Source organism: Pseudorasbora parva, chromosome 18 (genome assembly GCF_024679245.1).
Source record: "Pseudorasbora parva isolate DD20220531a chromosome 18, ASM2467924v1, whole genome shotgun sequence".
NCBI classification, from domain to species: Eukaryota; Metazoa; Chordata; class Actinopteri; order Cypriniformes; family Gobionidae; genus Pseudorasbora; species Pseudorasbora parva.
Genome location: NC_090189.1, coordinates 31,124,669 through 31,148,693, shown reverse-complemented (window position 1 = coordinate 31,148,693; position 24,025 = coordinate 31,124,669). Strand labels below are relative to the sequence as shown.

Genomic DNA, 24,025 nt, shown 5'->3' with positions numbered 1-24,025 from the left:
TGAGGGAAATGGGCTGGAAAAAAGTCTGTTATCCCAGCAGTGGCAGTATAGTTACAAAAGGATGTTTATATGGCTGGCCCTGTTGATATTAGATTAAAATAATGGAATCTGACCATCTTATGGAGCCATTTCTGGACTGCATTAGGAACAGACTAGATTACTGCACAGAATACTTTCTTTTTTTTTGTATGTTAAAATGTGCTAACGTGTAAATGTGTAAAACTTGTAGGTGATTTATATGATTTTTTTTAATGGTAAAATACTTTCTCCTATCCTATATTAAAGGGATAGTTCACTTTGAAATTAAATTTTGATATGTTTTAGATTACCTCATGGGCATCCGAGATGTAGGAGTATTTGTTTCCCCAGTAGTTTCAATTTTGATCATTTTAGGTCAAACTGTTCTTGTCTGTGCCTCACATAATGCAGGTCTATGGTCACCACCTTAAAGAGCATACACAGAGAAGTCCAACAATCCACCATTGTAAGTACACACTGATGGCCTAAGACGAGCGGTTTGTGTGAGAAAACGAACAGTATTTTTATCGTTTTTACCTCTTGTACACCACAGGAAACACGCACGCGCACCCTCGGATCAGTCGGACGTAGTAGATGGTGGATTGTTTAATTTGGACTTCTCTGTGTATGCTCTTTGAGGTGATGACCATAGACCTAAAGGAAGGACCCAAGGAAGGTTTGACCTAAAATTATCAAAATTGAAACTACTGGGAAAACAAATACTCCTACATCTCGGATGCCCATGAGGTGAGCTAAAACATATCAAAATTTAATTTCAAAGTGAACTATCCCTTTAATGTGCCAAGACAAGTAATGTGTTGGGTGATTGACTTGAAAAGTAAAAACTCTTTAGTAAACCAGCTTTACAGGAATTCAATGATGCACACAAAGTTTATTTTGGCTGTACAGCAGCTCTAAAAGAGAATAGTGTCATTGCTGAGGCGGACGTCAGTTCAATGTTGATTCGGTTTCTTTGAAAAGATCAATTAAATTAGTTCATTTCATCTATAAAACAGTTCTGCAGAAAACAGTGATGTCATTGTACAGCTCAGTTCAGTTCTCATCCAAAAGTGTCATTGCAGTAAAATCAATAGTATTGTTGAGTATTCATTTTTTTTTCTTTTATACAATTTATTAATGTCCTTTTGTCGACACTAGTGAACTCAGGACTTATATACTTCACTTTTCTTTTTTTTTGTTATACATAGTATCTCAGCTCTTTTCAAAATAGTGTTGCTTTTCCAGTAATAAGTTATTTAAGCAGTGTGAAAATCTGCTTGGTGTGTACAACTGCTTTTCATTTTACCTACTTTTACCACATTTTTTTTTTAATAAAGACTGGGTTTAAAGGGTTAAACCCAAAAATGTAAATGACCCCATGATTTACTCCCCCTCAAGCCATCCTAGGTGTACATGACATTCTTCTTTCAGACGAATACAATTAGTTATATTAACAAATGTCCTGGCTAATCCAAGCTTTATAATGGCAGCCCAAAATTTGAAGACCAGAAAAGTGCATCCATCCATTATAAAAGTACACCAAATGGCTCCGGGGGGTTAATAAAGGCCTTCTGAAGTGAATCGATGGGTTTGTGTATGAAAAATATCCATATTTAGTAAAATATCTAGCTTCCGGCGGACCTCCTTCCATATTCAACTTGCGAAGAAAGTGTAACGCCTCTCAAGATCAAAACATTTAAGCTGCTTCCGACATAATCGTTGTGCAAAAGTTAGATATTTGACTTTATAACTCGTAAAATATGGATATTTTTCTTATAAAAACCCATCGATTCACTTCAGTATAATTGATGTATCCATGGATACACTTTTTTGGGCTTCAAATTTTGGACAGCCATTCACTGCTATTATAATGCTTGGAACATTTTTTTTATATAACTCAGATTGTATTCACCTGGATGGCTTGAGGGTGAGTAAATCATGGGCTAATTAACATTTTTGGGTGAACTATGCCTTTAAGGTGTCGTCTGTCCACTATTTATATACTTACTGTATTTCTGTCCAGATTACACTGCAGGCTATTTCATGTGGCGAACACTACTAAATAAATTACATGTTGAACAGTGGGATTTTTTCCTGCTAAGCAAAGAGTAGGGATAGGTGATATCGATATGACCAAAATCACTCATCACGATATATATATACTGTCTATTAATAGTGTTATCTGTATTGAGCATGAATCTAATAGTATGATACATGATTTACTGGTTATGTTATTAAAGATAAATAATTGTTACATTCACTGCAGTAACTTTTATGTGTAGCTAACTACTTTTCCAAAAAGATAATTGTACTGTTGAGTTAACTTTATGAGTAGCCTGTGGCATAACAAACAATTTTAAAGTAGTTTTCCCGACACTGATGAAGCAAATACCCCACAGTTTGGTCCTAACCTTTTAAGAACATCACAAGGCATTGTGAGTTTCCAGTCAGCGCCTTATTCAGCATCCCTTTGCGCTGCTAAAATGCAGCTGATGGCCGCCTCAATAATTCACGACTCTTTCTGTGTTTGGTCATCATTTTCATAGGTGCCTGTCTTCTGGGCTGTTTTCAACTGCTCCATCATGTTAGTATGAATAATACATGTAGTATTATTTTACATAGGTGTTAAGTTACAGAGGGGCCGTGCTGATGTCCTTGAGCTATAATAGGGTGGGACACATACAAAACAGTGACGTGCCCCAGAGGACAGGGCAATTGTCATTGATACGAGGCACACAGGTGGATGTTTTCAAGCTACTTGGAGCATTGGAAAATGCCTATGAGGCAATAGTCTCGCTTTTAATTAAAACAAAAAATCAGGTGCATAATGACAACATCAGCTCTGTTGTTGTCACTATTTTCATAGGCCCGCCAATATTGTTATTGTTAATTATGATATGCTTTGTTAAATTATTAAATGCTTTAGATGTATTTTTCATTGTAACTTCTAAATAATACATTACCTAATGTTAATGAATGGAACCTTATTGTAAAGTGTTACCAAATTGTGTTAAATAGATATGTTGATTAAATAAATGAATCACACTTAAATGCATGTATCAATATTTGCTGAAACCCCCTGTAGCAAGGTTCGTTGATAAGGGAAGAAGGTGGGAAACAGTGAACGATCAACATACTTTAATTATAAAATAAACACGAAACGAAAGTAAAGCGGCAGCGACTCATGGACGACTTTCACACAAGCATAAACAAAACACACTGTAAAGTCCAGGTGTGGTCCTCTCTCATCTTGCACCGTCACTCCTCCTTTTATTCTCCCGGATCTCCTTCTGTGAGATTCATTAGCAATTGTGCCACCGGTCTTGCTCTTTTCCCATGGCTCTCGGCCTCACCCTGCTTGCCACTTGGTGGTAAATAATGCCGCAAATATCAGTAAATTGACAAGTGCTGCAACCCTTAGTAAATCACCTTGCATGATTCATTTAAATACTCTCCTCCCATAAATTTTGCGTCTGAAAGTGAAACTCCTATAATTGCATATGCAATGAGGTCAGCCGCAATAATAAACCTATTCACGCTTTTTTCAGCGCAATTTTTTCACTGTGTCTTTATTAAATCCTGACAGTAGTTTTTTAACGACAAAAGGTGCTGGCGCAAGCAGTAAACCAGCAGGAACCAGCGTTTTCCACAATACTTAAATGATAAAACAAGCAAACACAAACAAACACAACTAAACAAAACACAACACTGGAGTCACTTTTCCTTTTATCCTCCCGGATCTCCTCCATGAGACTCGAAGCCGGTGTGGCATTGTTCATTAGCAATCGCGCCACCGGCCTTGATCTGTTCCCGTGGCTCTTGGCTACGCCCTGCTTGCCACAGCCCCCAATTGTAGATAATTGTAGACAGTAATTGCATTATTAGAATTTTTTTAAAATAAAACCTATCACAAAACTACATTTTGAAACCCTAAAAGAAAGTATATTTTCGATATAAACAAAGATACAAAATAACGAGAGATGCAGTCTCGGGCATTGATGTAGCAGGTGTACAGTTGATCTATATCAACATCCCCTGCCTGCTTTTCCGTCTGTCCTGTTCTGTCTGGTCTCTTTCTTCTCCGTACCGCTGTGTCCCGCTGACCCCTCTGTGGCCCTTTTCATTACTGGCATTCCAACAATGTATTTGTGTAAAAAGGAATCAATTAAATTCAAATCTTTCTGAAAGCAGGCTTTGCTAGAAAAACATGGGCCGGTCAATGTTTAGATTGTGCAGCCACTGCATCTTTTTTCGCTTTCTTTTCTTCGGCTCTATTCTACCATGTTCAGGTTGTTCTTTTCGTAATATTTTTGTAAATATTTTTTTTAATAAATGCAATACAAAAAGCCTAGAGCCTTAATTGCTTTAAACAAAAGCGCAACACAGTCGGACAACAATCATCTCTATTTTCTTTTCATATCACATCGTTGTTTTTCTTTTCCTCCTTGGCCTCGTGTTCAGGGATGACCTCAGGTCGTGCTCGCCGAGTAATCCATGCATGTTTGCAGACCCAAATCATTTTGTAATAAGGAAAAAATCCCAGTAAACAGAGATGTAAAAGTTTGGCCACGAAACGGAGTCAGGAAATCTCAAGGCTTTTGATTTCTTGGAGTTTTCTTGCTATAGCGGGACGAGGGTTAGCAGAGGGATGGGGAGGCATGGAGGAAAAGGAGGGGTGTTGTTTTCCTAATCCATTTGTCCCATTCCTTTGGAAGTGTTTGGAGTGAAAACCATCTTTGTGTTTTTGACATGCTGAGTTTCAAAGTGAATCGAACCACATGCTTATTGTAAGGTCATCAGCAGAGCACAAGATCAGCAGAAAAAGTTCAGTTAGTTACGCACAATTTTTAAAGGAGAAGTTTGTGATTTTTGTTCTTACAATTTGTTAAAATACCTTTAGTTTTATATGTAGAGACATATGAGGCGGAAGTATCTGTTTGCCCGAACAATGGAAATCAGAGTGAATTTGGAAAGATTCATTCATTTTATTTAATTCATTAATTAAATAAAAGTTTGGTGATGCTAGTGGAGCAGAAACGGCACACTTCAAATTTAATTCCAAAGTAGATATTGTTGTCACGATAGTCCTATTTGACGAAATACCTGAAAGAGTGCCAGTGCAGAACATGTCAAATTACCAGGTCGGTGACTTGAAAAGACACCTCAGAAACGTCTCTCATATGCTCGGCGGCTGTCACTGTAATTTAGAACAAAGGTGTATGAATGTTAATTGATTTTCTATTTATGGCAGATGTCAAGTACTATTTCTAATGAAATTTCACAAGCTAAAACTTGCGAAAGAAGCCACGCCGAGAGCCTCGTTCTCTCCTGCAGGACCGAAGCTGTGGAATTCATTAACAGCCTCGCACCGCCACGGTTTGATTCTTCACAGGCTCGAGGAAGTTAACGGAGTCAACAAGATATCGCATTGATCATGAATGGACTTCATTTCCCAGATATCCCCGGCCCAAACATGGGAGAGTGCTGTCCTCCATCCCTCTCCCCGTGTGTCCTTTCAACCACCCCTCTTAACATTTTTCCTTCTATCTATCTCTCTTTCCCTCCCTCTATCTCTCCTGTGGCTTGTGCAGATAATGAGACAATGGCGCTCCAGTGTTCTTGTAAGCCCCTGTAAACATGGAGCTGCGAGGAGTTCAAAGGATTTGTTAAATTATTGACATTTAATTGGAGGTGCTTTTGTGCCGGTCTGCAGCTCAAATGCTATTCGCCGGCCTGGGTGTCGCCATGGCAGCTAATGAGCACAACAGCCATTCAGGCAGTCAGGGGCCGAGGTAGGGGCCTCCAGGGCCTCAAATACTTTCATTGTGTCACACAAGTGCTCCTGGACACGGATGAAACAGGGAGGCACTTTCCCTTTTTTCTGGAGGGGAATAAAGAAGGATGGAAGTGGTATTAGCGATATGTTGTGAATTGAAGAGGGTAAAAAAGAAATACGATTGAATCAGACAACAGGCCGATACCCAGAGGAACGTTTTATTGCTCTTTCATAGCTCATGAGTCTTGTTTTTAGTTCTGTTTCATGGCTCAGTGGTTTCTACTTGAGAGAAATAAAATGGATCCAATTAGACCAATCTACCTTTTATGTAACTGATTTAAAAAAGTTATGATCCGTCTTAAAGACAAAAAAAAAGATAACTAACTTGTAAGGCTAGTCTGAGAATATTCATTCTTATTCAACCGACCCCAGATCGTCTCTTCTGATGAATTAGGAGAATTAAGCAAAAAAAAAAAAAATTCTCAGAGACAAAAACTAAATTCAATGGAGAGAATTTTTATTTTATTTTAGACCCACTTTTCAAAAAGTCTTTAACTGCTATGCAGTTAAACATGCTTATTTTTAAATTGTTAGATGTATGTATTTTTATGACCCAATATTTTACCAAATTTTTGTGTCTTTAACTACTATTCACTATAATTTAATTATTCTGATACAATGCACTTGTGTACATACATGGTTTTACTTTTTTTTACTTTTATAAAAAAAAACAAAAAACAACAAAAAAAACTTGCATGTAGTTACATCTGTAATGAATTTCTATACTGTTGACTTGCCCTTTAACCCACCCTTAATTCTAACCAGACCACCAAACCTGTCCCTAACCTTACCCATAACCCATAGCTGAAAAAGTATTTTGTAATACAACATGAACACAATAAGTACATTGTGAGTACATTTTGACATAAGTACATATATATATATATATATAAGTGGGATCCGTTGTCCATTTTTGCTCGTCATTACTGCATTATGTATCATAAATGGCTTTTCAGACGGAAGTCGCTAGAGGCCGTCTAGCGCACACCTTGAACACACTCTCAACATCCGTCTTCAGATGCAGAACATGCACTACACTCGTCCCGCTCTGCATGCCCCCCCATCGTCTCTTTCTGCCCCCCCGCACCAATGCCTGCCCACCATGACCTTGCGGCGAGCGTCGTGCAAACGTGCCGATAATGCTGTTTACATAGTCTTTAAGTGGGATGACATTACACTGGGGCACATGGCTTGGCAACCCTCAGTGGCAGAGAAGAGCTCATTTGCATAAGCCCTGTCTATGCTAAAAAAGAAAAGAGGGATGAAAGAATGAAAAGAAGAAAACGTGTGCTCGTTTGTGTGGGGAATGGTAATTGAATTGAGCCGAGGTAGAGGACAGGAACGTGAGGGCAAAGATGACGCTGTGGAAATACGTTCAGCCATCTCAGGGTTATATATATATATATATATATATATATATATATATATATATATATATATATATATATATATATATATATATATATATATATATATATATATATATATATATATATTTCAATGTGATATTGTATTAAACACAGAATTATGAAATTGAGATTGTGAGATTAAACATCTTAGATTTTTGTTTTTAAATATCAACATTGCATTACACTGTGTATGTAATTTTACAATGTGTTTGAGTCCATTCTCAGCCATTTGAACTTGGTCTCTAGTAAGGTTTTTACTATGTGTGTTGCCCTTTTTACTGGCCATAGAGCTCTGTTCCGAAGGTTTAACGGTGCTGTTTGCATGGAAGCGCTTGTATAACTCTACTGTAAAGTTAAAGAAGCGGTTATATTCTCAGCTTCATCCTCCAGGACAGCAATGATGGAGAACCCTAATAATAAAGCTTTACAGTCAAGTTTAAAATTGACACTGATATAATATTGCTTGATCAGGCTGGGATATCCCACTGCTGACTGGCGAGTAACCAGCGGGGGTGAATTAGGAACAGCCTGAGGTTTTTTAGGGCAGTCTTCTTGATGCAGAGCTTTCCAGTTGTTGGCCACATGTGGAACCACTCTGGTGCATGTAAGACTCCTGCTCTGCTTTCAGTTTATGCCCTTCCTCAATGATTGATAGTTTTGAATTGGACCAAATATGTTTAAATACATTAAAGAATTCTGGGGTTAGAGGAAGTGACAAAACGGGGCCTCACGTGTCATCACTTATGAGACAAAAGCTTGCCGCTGTTTGTGGTTTTTGTCTGGCTGGTAGTTCAATTTTTTGCTTTTTCACATTTCACATCTATTCCTGAATACAAATTACATGATGAAAATTGTAGTTAGTAACGTAATCTGTTACATTAAACATTTTAGGCAATATAATCTGATTACTTTTAGATTACTTTTGACCCAACTCATTCATCACATTGATTTGAATAGAATAATCTTGTAACATATTGATAAAAAAATGCAAAGAGAATGAAAACGTATTCCACTCTCGATCAACAAAGTGAAGTGCATTAAACTGGGCTTCGAGCAGGAACTGCAGCGGTTGGTAAATTGATGTTAAGCTAAAAAAAATAATTAATCTTAAAAATAGTTACAAACGATAAAAATAAAACACATATTTTACTTGTTTTTGCTGTGACCACTCAATTCGTTGTGAAATCTCCCTTTTCACCATATGAATTTCTAAATGAAATTTTCTAAAATTACTGAATTTCACCTGCTTAAATTTACTAAACAATTATGACCCCACCTCATTTGAAAAATTAAGATACACTTATATTGAACTTCTAATACATTTTTGTTTAAATTAATTACTTTCAGTTAGATTATAATTTTCATTATTGTATTTTTATTATTTTATAAATGTATAATTATATATATCTTTTTCAGTCTTATCTGTAAATTATGTAAGGCATAACACAGTCAGCAGATCATGTTTGAAATAATGACTGTACATTATCTCACTTATTATACATCTACTTACCAAATAAATTGACATGAAATATTGATTTGAGCTGAAATTATTTGATTACTTGAGAGGAAATAGCTCTGAGAGACACAATGTCGAAGACTGGCTGCCAGGGACAGCAGTCAGACGTACAGTTCAGTGTCCATTATGCAAAAAATATTTGACCACAAAATGAAATAAGTAATCAAGTGTTACAAAAAGTCATGTAATATAAAGAGCTGCAATGTAAATACATAAACGGCATTCAACAGGCTCAAGCTCATGAAAGAATGATCCAAGGTTGTTCTGGCTTTTTACAGCTGGTCGACTTGATTAAAAATAAACAAGTTAAGTAATTCAATTATTTTAGTTGAAAAGGTACAACTTTTTACAGAGGAAAAATAAAATAAATAAATACATTTTAGCAAAAGTTACAGTTGGACTTGAATTGAATATTGCTATTTTGAGAAGAAAATATTACAAAAAAAGAAAAGAAAAGAAAAACACAACAAAATTGCTAAAACTTTAAAGGATTAGTTCACCCAAAATTTAAATTAACTTTAATTACCCATCCTCATGTCGTTCCAAACCCGAAAGACTTGATCGGTCATCTTCGGGAACACAAATGAAGATCTTTTTGATAAAATCAAAGCTCTCTGACCCCCATTGACAGCTACTCAACTGACGTTTTTAAGCACCAGAAAGGTAGTAAAGTCATCATAACAGTAATCCATGCGACTTTATTGGTTTAACCTCAATTTTAGGAAGCAACTTGTTTGCTTTGTTTGTGCAAAGAAACTTAATTTACCAGTTTATTTACAAAATATTAATCAACACGCGTTCACGAGAGCAAGACAATGCTTGTGTGTTGCGTTGATACGAGAGCAGAAGTTGTTGAGTGAACAGGCGTTGGGAGAGATTAATATTTTGTAAATAAAGTGCTTTTGGGCAAACAAGACACTCGTCGTCACTTCATAAAATTCAGGATTACTTAAATGATGTCTTCACTACCTTTCTGGGCCTTAAAACTGGTTGTTGGCAGGGACAGATATTCATTAAAAATATCTTCATTTGTGTTCCAAATATGAACAAAGGTTTTAGGGAATTGGAACGACATGAGGGTGAGTAATTTGGTTGAACCAACTGAAATTTGTGTATATGAGTGAATAATTCACACTATTAATAAAAACGAATAGTATTTTAATGATGCTAAAATAACACCAGGAAAGCAAAATGCTGGTTTTCATATCAATGACAAAGTTGAGGGCTGTCAACACATTTTAAAGTTGCTGGTCTATCTTAAACACTTTATACATCATGATGTCTTTGCCGCTTCATCGTGCCTTGTTGTTTTTCAGCATATCACTCACTCAGCATCATAAGTGCGGCATTTTAAAGACAACATGCTGAAGTCTGTTTCATTATGTTGCGCTCTGTCTCACTGTTTCTGTGTCCTGTGTGTACGCCCCCTCATTCTTTCACACATCTGCTCTCTCAACAGCAGCTCTAAACCGAATTGACAGCGTAAATGGCTCGACTGGATACAGAAACTCGGCCGAACAGCTCTCACGCCGGCCTTGTCCGTGTTTGAAGCTAAAACGTCTAGGCCAGCTCGGCTCCTCTCGCTCTTATCTAGTTGCGCTCGGCGTGTTAAGTCGACGTCTTGAGATCTGAAGCTTTTGAGGCGCAGAAGATCTGCCCTGTTTTTCAGAGTCGTGATAAAAATCTCTGTCGTTGATTGATGCCATTCTAAACGTCGCCTTTTAAGAGACGGCCGCTTCTTCTCTTTAGCGATCCACCGTGAAGATTGCGCTGATAAGTCATTCCTTTAATTGCTATGAAATTAGACTTTGCCATCTAAGCTGTAATTACTTCAAACTTACTTTATATTCCTCTCCAGTTTACACCTCTCGCCCACTCAACCTCCTTCATCTGCGTCTCCTCACCTCCCTGTACTGACATCTCTCTCTCTCCCGCTGCCACGCTCATGCAGCTGGCCGTAGTGCTGAAGCGGCACTTTGAAAACCCAGTGCACACAGCAGTCGTTGTAGCCGGGACGTTTATCGGATTGCGAGGGAGTGCCCTTGCGGGGACAGCGGCAGCGGTGCGGGCGAGATCCTGTCGATCAATGCGGCTCCGCATTTGCATTACAGTGCACGGTTAACTACAGATCTGAGCATCGATCCCATGTGCTAAAATGCACTTTACTAAGCTAGGCAGAGAGGAACGAGAGTGGGGAGGGAGGAGAAGCGGATCTGGATAGATGACTTAAAGCCAGTTGTAGGCCTTCGAAAGCTTTCAAAATCCTTGGTGTTCTGATGTCAGAAATTAGCATGACTGCTGAAGACGCATCTTTTTCATCAACATTTGACCCATTAATAACACTTAGTAGTGCTAGACTAACTGGAACTAGTCACAGCACTTGCATATTGTTGCCCTGTTGTTGCTTCTCTTGCTCTCCTCATTTTTAAGTCCCTTTGAAAAAAAAGCATCTGTTAAATGATTAAATGTGAAACATGCTGGTAAAATGAGTCACAATGAGCAATAGTATTTGCACATTCTCTATTAAAAAACCTTGAAAATGATATATGACTTTATTGGAATCTCTAAAGCTGTTTGAAGTCGATAGAGTCAGCAAAGTCAATTAAGAGAAAAAAAAACAAAGGTTCCAAAAGACACAATCACTGGTAATGACACCAGATTTCAAAACCAAATACCTATTGGAAACTTTATTTCCCATGATACCTCGATTGTTTGATTAACATTAATGAAACTGTACCGCACGGATGTAATATAATGTTACACATCAGGTGTTTTCTCCCAACAGTAAACCGAACGATCACTGAAGGCATGACTGATAATGTTTGCGTGAATACTCGCCAAGACATACATATTGAAATGCGTATATCGGGATCGTGTGTTGTGAGAGGTGTCTTTTTGTGCACACTTCGAATGTGTCAGTCAACGCGAGTAAGATCATTTTGTTTACATCAACATGAGTTTGAAAATCACATTTAATAGGTTTCAGACTCATGACGTCGAAAATTCACTATGTATATTCACAAAGTTGGAATGCTCCACTTTAAAATGTTATCAAACTTGTGCTGAGGGAAAGCGACAGTTGTCAGAGCGAGCAGAGAATAACAGCAATGCACAAGGGAAAAGGTACATCGTTTCCGACGCTATTTTATCTCACAATTCAGACTTTTTTTATATACAGTTGCAATTGAGAGTGATAAAGTCAGAATTTTGAGATTTAAAGTCATAATTGCGTGAAATAAAGTCACAATTGCGAGGTATAAAGGGCAGTATTGTGTGACATACATTCGCAATTGCGAGATGTAAACTCAAAATTGTAAGATAAAAAGTCACAATTATCTTTTAAAAGGTTTTATTCTGTGGCGGAAACGAGCTTTCATAGTACTCCCCTCAGAAAACATACAAATAAAGATACTTTTAGATTACGTTTAGTTTATTTGCTATTTGAAACATTGGGATCGCTAGATGAGGGCTTAATGAACTATTTTTGTGTGAACCTCAAAATCATCCTTAATGTAGCTTTTATTTAACCTGTGTGCATTCTGACTCATTTTGCTAGCACGGTTCACAAATGCAAATAACAACCTATTGGGTATTCCTAAATACCAGAATAACTAAAGCTTAATCCTAAACTATACTTCAATTTTTACGTGGTAGGTAATTTTTTTTTTTTACAGCAGGGTACAATGCACATGACATAAAATTTTATAATCTGCATAGTATGCGAGTACTCTACATGTACAGATTTTTCCAACTCTATAAATTCAGCTCGCACATGCGCCTTGTTTATTTACTTGCGCTAATTAGTTTGTCCACAAGGGGGCAACACTGAGCTGGCCAGTTGTTTCACAGGCTGAAAAGAAACCAAGACATCCATTGACTCAAGTGCTTGTGTGAATAGGTTAAGAGGTACACGCAACTCTAGTTTAATTTTTTTTTATCGCTCATAAATTTTGGAGAGAAATAGCAGAAACAATGGACAAGGATGACACTTTTATATTGCGCATGTCGATCGCCTGTGTTTGCACACTATATCGGTATTAAGGATTCCAATGTTTGAAGATATTGGCAGAGGTTTATTTTTAGTAATGTCGCAGTGGTTGAAGTCTGATTGTGGTGGTTTGAGCAGAACATTTCGCTACGGATTCTTCTGTGATTTCTGTCAGGATGTTACTTTGCAAGATTTTGAGGGAACCAATCACAGACTGGCTTATCCACCTGGCACACTATTGGAGGGTTTAACATGATGCCAGACCCTCTTGTGGTCTGATTGGTTGAAGCACTATCCAATTGCGGTTAGAGTCATTTGAATAATGCAGCTGATCAGGCCTCTTGTGCAGTAGAAAATACAGATTTTTACAGAAAATACAAATTTTCCAGAAACTTTCCAGAATTTTTGGAAACTTTCCAGGATTTGGGGGAAATTTTCAGCCCTTTTGCTACCCTATACCAAGGTAACAGCCCACTTTCAGTGTGTGGATGTGTGTAAATAGAGAGATCAGCCAAATATATATATTATCAGCCATAGATTTTTCAAATTTGATTTGTATGTTTTTAGGATGTTGGCACACTTAAAGCCCCACTTGGCTACTTTTGCTCTCGGGGTCCCCCTACAGTTTTGAAAAAATAATGTCCTCAACTACTGTCGTAAGCTCAGTCATCCTACAACAGGGGATGCCATCGCGCGTGCATTTGTTGACATGACAACCCTGATAGCCCTGAACTAGTGATGCGCGGTTCGTCTCATAACCCGCGGACCCCGTATGTCTATTTAATGGTCGCGGGTGCGCGGCGTGTTGTAAAAATATATACAGTGGTGCGGTGCGGGCCAAATAACTTCATAAAAGCGGCCCCGCGGGTCGGTGCAGCACTAACAGTTCCCCTGAACAGTTCTTCTGGCGGCGCGTGTGAAATGTCTTCATCCCAGGTAACGTTACAGTCAGTGGCATATGTTTCAGCAGGTCATATGAATATAATTTCATGGGTTTTATTTTTTTCAAACGCCTCACGATGCTCACGTTTACAAGCCAGCGTCATTATAGTAGTCTATTGGTTACCGTTTTACAGAATCTATATGATACTTCAGTTCAATGTTTGAGTGGTAGGTAATCACCATAACAAGCATGACAGCATCGGTCGGGTACGCCTCCTTCAGCTCACGCCGACGAGAAAACCCTGGTCACATTTTGATCCTCGTCCTGCCTTTAATCCCATAATTTTTTTCATTTCCTCTTATTGCTTTCCTCCAACAAAACCTTTTCTTTCTTATTTGTCTGTGCTGCTTCGGACATGACTATATTATCCGACGAACAAAGTTGGGCTCGCACGTCCGAATGTGAGGAAGTGTGTGTGTTGGTGGAAGTGACGTATATGCCGTAAAGCAGTCGAATTTTGTAGTTCTTTTCTTTTTCTCGGGTTACTACCCGAAACCCGAAGTTTAAAAGTAAGATTAAAAACGATACAGACCCCATCAGGCTATGGCAGACATGTCATTCAACCTATTGTAGGTCGATTTATCATCACAAGAGTCTTAAAAAATATATTATGAAGGTTGAAAAGTTACCTAGTGCTGCTTTAAAAGTGTTTTGTCCACGATTTATTTCCATCAACAAACAGAATTGCAAAAATAAGGATTGTTTCCAAACATGTTTCCACTGGTTGATTTTAGCCCTGGCCCAAACTTACTTCACTGGTTGAGATAATGTTTATGACAACCTAAAGATTATGACATCACAACCAAAAGTGATTAACTGCTAGTAGGGTTTTCATGCAAAGAGGTTAGCCAATCAAGACAGTCTTAAGGTACAGTAGCTCAAAACAAATGCAACAGACCATCCATGAATAACATATGTGATTTTCAAGGATACTTATAATTTTCAATACTTGTTCTGGACAGAGTACAGCTTTTTATCTTGATAAAAGAAAACAGGACAGGGCTGTCAACAAGCACCCAGACTCAGCTCTGTATCCCACAATGCCTCTTGACAGTTCAGACTCACTAAATTAAAGAACACTCTTGGCAGACAAGTGCCCACGCCTGCGGGACGAGGGAGGAGAAACGGTCCTCACAAGATCCGTCATATGCACGTTAATGAAAAAGATTTATTTATGTTTCTAAAAGTTGGCCTTAGCACTGTGCAGAATGTAAATGGGCGAGAATTTGTGGCTGCTTTCTGGGGCTCGATTTTGTTATATATGACGTGTTTTCATTGATTTAGATATGTAAAGGGTGTGGCCTTCACAAGATGTGCTCTTGTCTAAATAATATGTGTGCATTTAAACTGTTCAAATGCCACACAATAGAGCCACACATATTTATTTAAATAAAGCCAACAAGTGACATTTTAACACAAACCAATTAATCATGCTTCTGTCACCAAGTTTCAATAAATAAAGGGATTTAAATAATCACATTTTCAAAATGCATTTATTCAAATAGTTTAGAATCAGCATATATTCTAATAAATATAAATGTATGCCTTATTATTTATTTGAATTTAACTTTTATTTTATGTTACACAGAAGAAAGAAAATCAAAAGGATCTGGAATGATATGAAAAAAGTTAAATATTTCATTGAACTATTTCTTTAATAAGATTTAAGGAGTGCGTATAGGGCATGTCGGCTTTCTCTGTTCCTCTATTTCATCTTTTTCTAACCATGGGCCTCCTGCCTCCCATCAGGCCATAGCTAACAATGCACTCCTGATTAAAGCACACCAAGTGCTCTGCTACCTGCACAAAAATAGACCTGCTCTCACCATGAGGGCCATCCCGTGTGTATGTGTGTGTGTGTGTGTGTGTGTGTGTGTGTGAGTGTTTGTCTACATGAGATAAAGCCAGTGAGATTGAAAGACCAAATCCATCCAGAGTGTTATGTTTGTCTGAGAATGGTTACATGCAAAGATATAGCGTACACTGTAACTTATACTGTATATTACACACACACACACACACCGTTGTCTTGTGATCTCTGGCTTAATGGGGACTGGAGTCTTTTTCATGTTTCATTGTGTGTTACTTTTACCCACAGGCTTGCTAAGTGTGTCCCCCTCTCCGCTCCGTTTCCCCCCACGCTCCACATTCCAGCCCCATGCACACAGCTTGTTTCCTGATATTGCACATTGTTTGGCAACTTCAAAAGGATCCATTTTAAACATGTGTCCATTTAAGACTGTACAGGAATCCATACCGTCTGGTCCGCATTACGTCGGCCTGCTTAACTGTTCGCATGTGGCTGCACTAATCAGAACATACATGTATTTACAGTGCAGACAGAGCACATACCTGCGGGGTGCGTAAATAAGGACGCAAAAGCTGCTTTTAATAATCTGCATAAATGCTTCACTGTGGGATAGAGCAGTGATGTGCATGTGTAAGAAGACTTCCATGAAAATCCCCAGAAATAGTATTATTAATGCATTATTGTAGTTGTTATTCCTTGATTTGACATGAATAATAACTGTTAATAAAAGTAAAACTAATGTTAAGTACATCAAAATATTAATGTTTAGTCAAAATATTAATATTAAATGTTAAGTACACTTTTTTTTAAAAGAAATTAATGCTTTTATTTAGCAAGGATGCATTAAATTGATCAAGTTACAGTAAATACATTTATAAAGTTACATAAGATTTCTATTTAAAATAAATGTTGTTCTTTTACTGACCAAAGAATCCTAGAGAATTAAGCACCAAATCAGCACATTGGAATATGTTGTTATTAGATGTATTTTTGGTTATACTTTATTTTAAGATGTCATTGTTACCATTTAAGTACCGAGCAATATTAATTAACAATATGTACTTACTATAGGGTCAGGGTAGGATTCGTGTTTGGTTTAGAGTTAGTTGCATATAATTATGCATAATTTACTATAGCAAGTACATGTAACATGTAACAAGGACACTGTAAAATAAAGTTTTAATATATTTTTTAGTAAAAGACAAAGTGAATACAGCCACTTTAAATCGTATAAAAAGTATAATATTAAAAACATGAAAACCTGATTTTTTTTCTTGCTTACTTGAGTTTGAAAATTGGTTTTGTGATTTGTTTTATAGAAGACCGTACTGTAATATTTTGGCATAAAATTATTGTAAAGGATATAAGTGCAGTGATCTACTGTAGCCATGGTTGCTTGGTTAGTTAATGCAGTGAAAAAGAGGATACTGGCCTGGTGTGTTTAACCTTAGCAGGAAGTTGACAGGCAGGCCAAACGCAGGGTCAGCGGTTAGCCCTGCTGACAGGAGACAAACTGCTGAAGGGTCCAAGATACTAAAGAGTGTGTGTGTGAGACACACAGTGTAATTGTGCCTTGATGCAATAATGCACTTTGAGCAGTTGTGCTTTACTCATTTGCCCATGCATTTCAATTTAATCTGTTGTTCTTTAATTACAAGCCAACTATATTAAGTACAAGACTGTTCTGCAATGTGGACAAAACCCATTTACTTCCTCATTAAACAGTGATATGTTCTTCACTACTCCATTTTGGCTCAAAGCAAATAGTCATTCAACAGGAGAAAGCATTAGTTTAATTGGAAAAGCCTTCAAAAGAGGAATGTTTCTAGCAAAGTGACTGCCATCCGTGGCATCTTTTGATAGGACAAAAATCCACTCTCATAGCCCACTATTGATTTTCCACGTCTGTCACAGCCTACATTAAATTAGAGCGGATCTGGTAGGTGTTGCTCATGAGAGCAAAGTGAAATGCTCGTAATTCAGGCACTGTGTGATTTGTCGCTAGTCGGATTAAAAGTGAATGAGTAGTGCCCGTGAGTGTCTGCGTGTGTTTGCATTCACCATATAATGTAATTGCAACTGAAAGAGCAGCTTGAGATGTGACATGAAGAACATTTATTGTTCATTCCTAACCTTATGTCTGTACCCACCATTAGATGTGTTCTCCAAACATTAGCAATCGCAGAGCAATGCTAATGAACGTTTATGGTCACTCAGGAAGCACAGGCTAACACAGGAAATTGATCAGATGGCCATTGCTATGGTGACTTCTTAGACCATGAAGATTAGTGGCATATCATATTTAAACTTGATAGGGGTGAATTAAAAATGCATCTAGACAGCGCAGTGTAAAGTGTATTTTACTGCTACCACTGCTATGAACAAAGCTCATCCAAATGTCTATCAAATCCCCCCCCCAAAAAAAAAATGATCTAAGATTGTTGTAAATAAAAGGGAATCAGATGTGGTACCTTTCTTTTTTAGCAAAAACTATAATTTGATTAAAATTACTTGTACTGTGATATAAGATTTTGGCCACATAATGAACCCTTTTTGGTATAGTTGCACTAAAAACATCAATATAGTTTATGCTTTTGATTGAAATTTTCATCCACATATTTTCAAAGAAAATGCACATTTTATAACGGTATCTTTGTAGAGTTTTTGCTAAACATTTTACTTTTTTCAACACCTCTTTAAATGCTCTTGTCAACTGTCCACTGTTCATGCAGTTCCGGGTGTGACTTTGCATAGAGCGGATCATTTAATGTTTCACCTCCATCTCCTCAGTACAATATGAATGGAGCTGTACACTGCTAAAAGGATCAAATGCATTTAATCAAGTCAAGCTGCTACAATCTGCCTAAAACAAAAGCAGGGTCAGGGTGACCCTCCTGAATGAGCGAAAAGCATTGCAATTCCGAAATGTGTGAAGGGATTAATTTTGCAATTTATCAATTCGCTGCAGCGCTCTTTGGTATAAACAATGCGCCATGCGGTATCGGATGCCTGGCAGCTGCCTCTGGAAAAACTCAATAAGGTTACTGTGTCAATTAGACTTGTGTGTCTTAAGCCCCTGACCTGTGACCTTTCACCCAGGCCTTGTAAACAGTCCCTAATCCCGACCTTTGGCCTGCCTCTGCACTCTGAAGCTTTCAGTGCGTTGAATATGCATCTTGTAATCTGGTAAAATCATTATGGACAATTCATTGTCCAAAATAGAGAGTTCAAAAAGAGTTACCTCAACTTTTTTGTTTTTTATATTAAAGTCTGTTGGAAAGGTTTGTTTCCATGGGTAAATAATTTAAAAGGTTAAAGGGTTAGTTCACCCAAAAATGAAAATTCTGTCATTAATTACTCACCTTCGTTCATCAGATCTTTTTGATGGAATCTGAGAGCTCTCTGACCCCTCCATAGACAGCTTTTTTGTTTAACACTTTCAAGGTCCTGAAAGGTAGTAAAGACATTGTTAAAATAGTCTATGTTACTCCAGTGGTTTGACCTTAATATTATGAAGCTACGAGAATAATTTTTTTGCTCAACAAACAAATAAAAATAACTACTTTATTCAACAATTCTTCTCATCTGTGTCAGTCTTCTATGCAGTTTACGTTGGTCAGCTCCTGCATCAGCATCACGCATGTATTGTGGTGCTCACGTGAACAGCATCGACCAATGGAAAGCCAGCATGCTGGCATAGCTCGGAAGTGCTGTACTGTATTTAGTACGTCAACTGCGTAGGAGACGACACAGATGTGAAGAAATTGTTGAATAAAGTAGTTATTTTTATTTGTTTGTTGAGCAAAAAAAGTATTCCCGTCGCTTCATAAAATTAAGGTTGAACCACTGTAGTCACATGGACTATTTCAACAATATCTTCACTACCTTTCTGGGCCTTGAAAGTGTTAATTACATCTCTGTCTATGGAGGTCAGAGAGCGCTCAGATTTCATCAAATATATCTTTGTGTTCTGAAGATGAACAAAGATTTTACAGGTCTGGAATGACATGACTGTGAGGAATTAATGACAGAATTTAAATTTTTGGGAGGTATAATACGTTTAATTTGACAGATCAAAAACAGGGTCATTTGCCATTTCTCAACCCCTTTGCCCTGACACCCTGTTAGTTTTCACAATCCAATCAGTTCATGTTCCACTTAACAATATAGTTAGGAATTGTATAAGTAAAAGTGGTAGTCAGTGCCATTTCATGTTGACTTTAATATTCCATGTTGGCTATAGTATTTTTGTAGGTTCAGTGTGGCGTTAGCAATGTTAAGGCTATGGGTTTGATTACCATGGAGTGTGCAGTCAATTGCTTCGGAGGAAAGTTTTTGCCAAATGCATTCTGTTAAAGGGATAGTTCATTAGATTTACGGACCCCAAGTCATCCTAGGTGCATCTGCCATTCTGTCATATACACGTGTAGGATGACTTGAGGGTGAGTTAATCATGGGCTTATTTTCATTTTTGGGTGCATAAATTAAGCATTTAAGACGGATGTTTTTGTCACTTACTAAGGCCTTTCTATGGAAAATTATAGCTGTTATCTAATATATTTTCTCATGAGAACCACAGAGATATTTAATCTGTACTAATCATGTGTGCAGAAAATAGTACAGAGGTCAGAATAAAATGCCTAAACCAAAACAGCCGGAGAAAGAAGCCCATCAACTTTCATCCCTAGTCCTCGCATTGACTTGTTACATTTGGAAAAGTCTCTGTTTGTAGGTACAAGAGCCACCGGCTCCTTGTGTTTACAGCTTCCCATGACATTTTCCCTCCCTCCCCTGTTTTGAAACAGATTAGGGTGCGGGTTATTAAATAAATGAAAGTAACCCTCCCTCCCTCCCTCGCCTCTCTCTCTCTCACACACTCACTCTCTCTCTCTCTCACACTCACTCACTCTCTCTCTCTCTCTCTCTCTCTCTCTCTCTCTCTCTCTCTCTCTCTCTCTCTCTCTCTCTCTCTCTCTCTCTCTCTCTCTCTCTCTCTCTCTCTCTCTCTCTCTCTCTGCTGAGTGACAGTAATCCATAGTGAGACGTCGAGCATCAGGGATAGAAGGTTTGTTCTGCATCTTGCCGACCCCTGTTCCTCCCGCCCCCTGCATGGATTCAGCGGGCGGGTTGATAATGTCAGAGAATTTAATCCGCATACAGCTAAGTGCCAACCCTCGCTATTGTCTGAAGGCAAACTCCCTCCCCCCTCTCAAACACACACACACACATCATCCCGCCCGCCGGGTCCACAAAGACTCGCGGTGGAGGGGACGAGTTGCGTCGGCTAGGAAGAAAGCCGATTGCTGTCAGCTTTGGCGCTGAGAGTGGCAGAATTACGGGAAGCAGATCTAATTTAATTGAGTGGGATCTGAACCTGAATACTTCAGAGAGGATATAAGAGAAGTGTGTGTTTTGTGGTCACGGTATGTGTTTGTATGTGTCAAGGTTCAACAGGTTTTGCTATCTAGATTGTTTGCGTTCAGTCGACTGGTAATGTAAAGCCGTGTCCTCGGCAAAGAGACCATAATCAAGTGATAGTGAGAGACATTTTTCCCAATCATTCAGTTTGTCTGAACACAATCATGAGATTGCACTTGTTGCACTTAAACTTGTGTGTGTGTGTGTATTTTAAACCTCAATTATGATAAAGTGGTCCTTAAATCACAGAGAGCAGAGAAATGAGATATAGATAGACCAATATATCAGTATATCTATTTTCCCAGTTTCACATTAATTGATTAGTCTAATAACCAATATAATCAATATAGCCAGATAGTAGCTGATATACTGTATCAGTAACTTTACATTCTGAGGGGATTGACAGAAGTCCAAATTTCAAACTGTGCATTTATACTTTTACATGTTATAATGAGAAATATTCTTATGTGAATTTTATGCAAATGTAAATGTTCTACTGTTCACAAGTTTGTGGTTAGTACATGGAAATAATTATTTTATTTAGCAAGGATGCTTTAAATTGCTGTTCTTTCGAACGTTCCCTCATGGTTTCAACAAAAATATTAAGCAGCACACCTGTTTTTAGCATAATAATAAAAAGCAGCAATTCATCATATTAGAATGATTTCTGAAGGACCACGTGACTCTAAAGACTGGAGTAATGATGCAGAAAATTCAGCTTTGCGTCACAGGAATTAATTACATACATTACATTTTAAATATAATATCATGTTTAAAAGTTGGAGTTGAAAAATAGATTTATGTCAGCAGGAATAAAGTTGTTTGAGGCAGAGCAAGTTAGACTTTTTTTTCTTCAGAATAATGTGCGCTGATAAATCATATCACAGAAAAGTAAAAAGGTCAGTTTTGATTTCATGTCGACTTTAAACATTCAAGACTCGCTTTGACAGAATGAAATGCAACACTTACTGAGATGGATGGAGTGAGACTGAGAAACAGGTGGAATGGAAAAAAGATATCAAGCTTACTTAGACTGATATGAGTGTGTATTAAAGCAGCATGGGTAAAACAAACCGTGTGTGTGTGTGTGTGTGTGTGTGTGTGTGTGTGTGTGTGTGTGTGTGTGTGTGTGTGTGTGTGTGTGTGTGTGTGTGTGTGTAAAATGTGTGCCCTTGTTTATATTACATTGTGGGGACCAAATGTCCCCATAAGGATAGTAAAACCTGAGATCACCTATATTGTGGGGACCCACTTTTCAAAAGGATTATAAATCACAAAGACGTTTTTTTTTGAGAAAGTAAAAATGTAGAATGTTCCTGTGAAGGGTAGGTTTAGGTGTAGGGGCAGTGTAGGGGGATAGAATCTACAGTTTGTACGATATATAAAAACCTTACGTCTATGGAGAGTCCCCACAAAGAAAGTGAACTAGACCTGTCTGTGTGTGAGTGTGTGTGAGTATACAAAGATAAGGAGTCTCTCTGTCTGTTTTCTCTCACACACCGAAGGCCCGACATGTGCGTCCGTTCACCGTTAACAGGCTGTCAGAGCGAGTCTCATTGCTGGGATGCTTTGAATCTATCACATCTTAACTTAAGCGCCGACTCGGGCACATTGTGTCCACCAGCTCAAATGCGCATCTCTGCTGCGGGTTAAAGGGAGCCTGTGCTGTTTATCAGCTGCTATTTTTAAGAGCCGCACATTGAGTCGTATCTCAGTGAGCTGTCAAGTGACGACAGCCTCTCCCTCCTCTTTCCCATCCCTCTCTCTCTCTCTCTCTCTCTCTCTCGCTCTCTCTCTCTCTGACTCGCTCTCTGTTCGTCCATTTCCCCGTGTGGTAAATCACCGGCTCATCATATGTTCAGTGAAGAGTCAATACAGATACACAGAGATGCAGGGCAAAAAAGGAATCAGGCATATCTAAAAGGAAGGATTAATCTAAGAATCCAGGTGGAACAGACATACTTATGGAGGATTTTAATATGATGTGTGTGTTTGTAAATGTGTTTGTGTGTGTGTACACTACATTATGGGGAAAAAATTGTCCCCATAAAGATGGCAATATCCAAAATCCTTATCCTTGTGGGACATGTTTTGGTTCCTGTGAGGAAAACAGCTTATAAATCATACAGGATGATTTTTGAAAAAGTAAAAATGCAGAAGGTTTTCTCTGATGGGTAGGGTTAGGTGATAGAATATACAGTTTGTAGATTATAAAAACTAAAAACTATGGAAAGACCCCATAAAAGACCCCACATACCCTGTGTGTGTGTGTGTGTGTGTGTGTGTGTGTGTGTGTGTGTGTGTGTGTGTGTGTGTGTGTGTGTGTGTGTGTGGGTGTGTGGACTAATGATAAGGGTCAAGCACAGGTTAGGAGAAGAGGGTGTCTCTGTGGAAGCATCAAGTCCTTTGAGTGTAGAGATGCCCTCTTATTTGACCCTTTACACTCACACTTTATTACACATTTAAATGTACTTGCCCACTGTACTGGGGTTCTTTAGAAGTGTAGCTGTGAATTAGATTAACACAAACATACATGAACTTTACCCAAAAATTTAAATGTGGGCACTTTTTATATAGGCCCATTTCGAGGAGCTGCGCGCACACATGGTGGATGCAGAAATATCGTGCAACAAGTGGAGGAAAATGGGCAAAATCAGAATAAGAGATGTATGTCAGAATCTGAATGCAAAAAAAGGTCTTCAATTTTTAGAATTCAGTCGTTGATACACCCTTTGAAGCTAAACGCAGACGTTACAGACTGGACTGATGAAACCTGCAACTATTAGTCTACTATTAAAGCACTATTTACTATTTAATGTAAACAGTAAGTCTACATTTTCATTTTAAAATTCTGAATTGTGAGATAAAAATGTTTTTATCTCACAATTCTTTACTCTTTTTCATGCATTTATATCTCCCAGTGCAGACTTTATAACTCGCAATTGTGAGTATATATCACCATTCTGAGGGGAAAAGAGGTAGAATTGCTGGATATAAACTCGCAAATCTGAGGGAAAACTTTTTTTTTGTCTTTTATTCTGTGGCTTCCACAGATTGTCATTTTGCGCAACTAGGTAGGCTCCGCCC

At 38.1% G+C, this 24,025-nt stretch overlaps 1 protein-coding gene across 5 annotated transcripts in view; it reads left to right on the top strand.

The window, feature by feature from the left end:
• The window catches only part of dacha (dachshund a), a 203,131-nt gene that overhangs the window by 46,728 nt on the left and 132,378 nt on the right, over positions 1-24,025 (top strand). The window lies entirely within an intron of this gene.